Below are 5,316 nucleotides of genomic sequence, written 5' to 3' on the forward strand. Positions count from 1 at the left end.
TTTCCTCCAACTTTCAAAACATGAATTTCCTATCTTACCTCTCTAAAATTCTTACGCTTTTTACCTCAAATTTCGATTAGAATTGAACAAAATGTGATTTGTGCCATGAACACCTTCCATTCACCATGCATACTTGTAGAATTCCAATCCCGCAAAAGTCATCCTAAAAATCCAATCAAGTAGAAAAGTGAAAGAAAGGACAAAGTAATAAAAGAGACAAAAATAAGAAAATTCAAAAATCAAAAGGAAAAGTTAGAAACTCCGGGTTGCCTCCCGGGAAGCGCTTGCTTAAGGTCCTAAGCTCGAACCTTCCTCCAAATCATGGAGGGTCAAAGAACACCACCTTCTTCAAGGTAGTTGATGGAGCAAAATCTTCTTCAATTTTAAGCAACTTCTCATCGTTGCTTAATGAAACTTTCACATAATTCTTTTCAAATTCTTCCTTCTCTTTTCTCAATTTCTTTCTTTTTCTTGATTTCCTTGAGTCACGGGCCTTTTTCTTCGGCTTGACTTCAACATCCTTAACCATGGAAGTTTTCTCTTCATCTTGAGAATTAAGCTTGAACCAATTTGGAATCTTAATTTCTTTCTCATCCCTTGGCTTTTGAATTACAAATTCTTCTTCACTAACATCATCAAGACTTGCACAAACATCATCAACAATCTCAAAAACATCGTTAGTAGAAGAATCATCCATGCACACATCATCAATGGAACGAGAAAGACTAGCACATGCTATATCTTGCACACAAGATAAGGACTCATGCATTGGCTTCAACTTAAAACTCTCTTCCAATTTTCCACATCTCAAAGTGATTTGGCCTCCCTTCACATCTATTAAGGCTCCCGAGGTGGCTAAGAAAGGCCTCCCTAGAATGATTGGAATATGCTCATCCTCCTCAATCTCCAAAACAATCCATGGGAAATACAAACTCTCCAATCTTTAAAGGGACATCATCAATTCTTCCCTTAGGAAGCTTAATAGAGCGATCGGCCAATTGAAGTGTTATATTAGATGGTTGAAGCTCACCTAGATCAAGTCTCTTGAAAACCGAAAAGGGCATAATACTCACACTAGCCCCTAGATCACACAAAGCATTCTCAAAAACCATTTTCTTGATTTGACAAGGGATTGAAAAATTCCCCGGATCTTCCATTTTCTCCGGAAGTTCACCATGGACAAGAGCACTAAAACACTTCCCTCCTTCCACCGAACTACCCTCATCAAAATTTTCCTTCTCCTCTAGTATCTCCTTAAGAAACTTGGAGTACTTAGGCATATCGGGAATTGGCTCGGTAGAGGGTGTGGAATCATGGACTTCCTTAAGAACTGCAAGGAACTTCCCAAATTGCTCATCCATTTTAAATCTCAAGTATTTTTGGGGGTATGGTAGATCGGGAAATCTCTCTACCTCACTCATCTTTTCAACAACACTTTCTTCTTTTTCCTCAACCTCACCATAAATTTCCTTGGACTCAACCCTCTCCACTTCATTCTCCATAGCACCACTCTCATCTCTTCCCTCTTTTGAACAAGAAACTCCCTCATTAAAGTCATTTCCACCACTTGTGGCAATAGAGTACACGGGTTTCTTTGGTTCAACACCTTGGGAAGGCAAAGATGAAGGACTAGCATAATCCTTAATAGTGCTTGCTAATTGGGTAATTTGAGTCTCAAGCATCTTATTGTGGGTCATCATCTCATTGAATTTCTTATCACTAACCGTCATATAGGTGTTAATGATCTTGGTTTGATTATCAATCAATTCCTCCAAAGTAGTCCTAGGAGAAGAAGGTTGTGAATAGGAATTTTCACCTTGAGTCTTTGGAACAAATCCGGGTGGGGGACCTCTTTGAGAATTGTTTTGAAAATTTCCCCTTCCTTGATTGTTCCAATTACCCCTATTTTGATTTGGACCATAACCTTGATTATGGTTACCACCACCTTGATTATGGTTACCATTACCTTGGTTATGATTTCCATAACCTTGGTTTTGATTACCATAATTTTGGCTTTGATTTTGGCCACTATAACCTTGGTTATGGTTACCACGAGAACCTTGATTCCCTTGGTTCCTATAACCACCACCATGATTATAGTTGTCAAAATTGCCTTGGTTTTGGTAATTCCTATTCCATTGGCCTCTTTGATTATCAAACCTTTGGACATTGTTGTTTGACACAAAATTAACATGCTCACACTCATTGTTGTCAAACTCATCAACACATTCATTGCTGCAATTGCTAGAATCATGGTCATATGATCCACATACATAACAAAACAAACATCCCATAGGCATATTATGTGAAGTAGAGGGAGTTTGAGGGTTAGAAGAAGTACCTCTCCCCTTAATTTGGGAGGGAAGATTTGGAGCTTGGGAAGAGGAAGAAACACTCTCCAACTTGGCCTTGATTGTCGTCATCTCCTTTCCAAAGTTTGTCATTTGAGAGGAAAGATTGTTGATGGCATTGAGATGGTCCACCGAGTACAACGAAGATTGCTTGCTTGAAGAATCTCTTTCCCCATCTTGCCAATCTCTATAGTAAGTCACCACATCCTCTATTATGTCCACAACTTCTTCTTCGGTTTTGTTCATGATTGGACCACTGGCCCCTCCATCTAGACATGTCTTGCCTTGAGGACTCAAACCACCATAGAAGATTTGGATCAATTGATATGTTGGAATTCCGTGGTGAGGACATTCTCTTTGGTACTCCTTGAATCTCTCCCATGCTTCATAAAGACTCTCATTTGGTTTTTGCTTAAACCCTTGAATTAAAGCCCTTGCCTCCGCCGTTTTCTTTTGAGGATATAAAAGGGACAAGAAAGCTTTAGTGACATCATCCCAAGTTCTCAATGAATTGGGCTTCACCTCTTTGTCTAGCCATTCCAAAGACCTTCCTATGAGGGAGAAAGGGAACAACTTAAGGCGGATAAATTCTTGAGACACTCCATTACCCTTGATTGTGTTGCAATATTTTTCAAACTCCTTAAGATGGTTCAATGGGCTCTCGTTCTTTGCCCCACTATATTGTCTCCTCTCGATTAGGGTGATCATTGCCGGCCTAATTTCAAAATCGTTTGTCGGTGTTGTAGGTGGAGCTATGCCGCTCTCGAACCTATATGCACCGGGCACTCCCAATTCTTTCAAGGCAACTCTTGGTTGTTCTACCATGACTTGCTCTTGTTCAATCTCTTCTTCGCTTGAGGAACTATAATCCAAAGTCTTGTTTGCTACTCTCCTCCTTGAGAGAGTTCTTTCCATCTCCGGATCAAAGGGAACAAATGAACGATCTCGGGACCTATGCATACAAAACTCAAAGGAAATATAAGTAGCATGGCTACAAGTGTAGCCTAAAGTGTAAAATCTTTTTGTATTTTTCAAATGAAATGAAATAGACTCAACAACAACATGCACTCAAAGCACCATTCCCCGGCAACGGCGCCATTTTGATGGGATGAAGAACGGTAGGTCGTTGGGCTACCACCCCACCCAATCAAACAAAATTTGTAACTTAACAGACCCCTATTTAGTGTAGTGGTAAGTCAAGGTCGAACCCAAGGGAATGGAGGTCGAATGCACAATGCCTAAGTCAAGCTATTTCGAAGTCAAGTAAAGGGGGATTATGAAGGAAACTAGAGCTAGAGCTAAATGATGCAAGAACTTGTATGAAATCAATCTAAAGACACTAGGGCAATGGATCCACATGAAATTGTAATGGAAAATGGTAATTTGGGAGGTCAAACCGACTAAGTCAAGTGATATGAAGGAAGATCATCATGTATCCAAAGAGCATACCAAGATAGTTCACCTAGAGGTCTAACTAGCGTCAACTACGCTAAACACTACCTAGGGAACGTCACAAAGCACCTCAATCGTGAAATTGCAAGTTACTAATCAATGGTCCGTATCATAGCAAGCTCACAATGCAATCTAGTGCAATAATCAAAGATGGCCAAACTTCAATCAATCACACACATGCACATGAATTATCAACCAAATTTAATCATATCATCAACTCCATCAATTATCCCCAAAATACTCTAATCCATCACTCAAACATGCTTCACCATTTCCCTAGCTAGAAAACTACTCCTAGCCATAGGAATCAAGATCAAAACTACAACAATCATCAATTTCATCATCAACATAATTGAAATCAAAGATCAATCAACAATCAATCAAAAATCAATAAAACTACAATCAATCATCAAACAAGCTTCAATCAATCATCAATAACATGGAAAACAATTGAAATCAACTAAAATCAAACTTGTATTAAATCAAGAAGAAGATCCTTACAAAACTTTGATCTAAAGATCAATTACAATGAAGAATTCTTGAGCAATCACCAAAAATCATGAGTTTCTCTCTCTTCAATCCTTGAGTTTCTCTCTCTAAAATTCTCTCAAAAACTAACTATCAAATCCAATCTAAAGCTTCTCTCTAAAAATAGGAAGAAATAACTATATATACAAAGAGGAGGTAGGTATTGACGCCCAAAAATAGACCCACGTAGGTGCGGGCGCTCGGAGGAGAGAGAGTGGTGCGCACGGGACACACCCAGATTGGTGCGCCCGCACGCACCAGTTGTGCGGCCGCACCCGACCAATGTGCGGCCGCACACTACCTTGGTGCGCCCGCACCTGTCTGGGTCTTCCCCCTTCTTCTCTTCGTCCTAGCTCAAGTGGTGCACACATCCTAGATGATGATGATGGAGGGCAAAGTAGGCAGAAACTTTCTTGAATTTCTTGAAGAGTATAAGCCATGAGGAAGGCATATACAAAGCCTTGAAGCTTGCCCCTTGGATCCACCTTTGACTTGAAGCTTCTTGCACCATCTTTAGGTATGAAAACAATGAAAGCTCGTAGAGAGGAAGCTCGGGAATTCTTGGACAATCAATTACCACCTACAAACAAATGATAAAAAAACAAGTAAAAGAGAAAAATAACAAGTAAACTAGAAAATGCATGAAATAGAGAAATTAACTACAAAAAGCATAAAACGAAGAAAACGAGAATAAATCTAAGGAAAACTAAAGAAAAGAGATATAAAAAGAAATAGAATTCATCAAAAAAGGGACCAAATGAGTGCCATAAATGTCACTCATCAAAAAGCCACGGGCTACCACCGTGTACTCCAACCTATAATTGTCAATACTCTAGAAGTGCACCCTTTCCAGAGTTTTATTTCTCATCCATGTTTCACTTTACGTGATTACAATTTTAATTAATAGCCGACTCATTCAAGAAGACCATACATAACAATCATACATCAATTCACTTTTAATTTTATTTAGGACAATGGTGATCAT

General features: G+C 39.3%; 1 non-coding gene across 1 annotated transcript; it reads left to right on the forward strand.

Annotated features, from left to right (window-relative positions):
• The first annotated feature begins 2,685 nt into the window (after window positions 1-2,685).
• Window positions 2,686-2,791, forward strand: LOC145599850 (small nucleolar RNA R71). Its single transcript, XR_014104106.1, has one exon. It is a non-coding gene; the product is annotated as a small nucleolar RNA R71 (small nucleolar RNA).
• The last annotated feature ends 2,525 nt before the right edge of the window (window positions 2,792-5,316 follow it).

Source organism: Chenopodium album, chromosome 20 (genome assembly GCF_948465745.1).
Source record: "Chenopodium album chromosome 20, dcCheAlbu1.1, whole genome shotgun sequence".
Lineage (NCBI taxonomy): Eukaryota > Viridiplantae > Streptophyta > Magnoliopsida > Caryophyllales > Amaranthaceae > Chenopodium > Chenopodium album.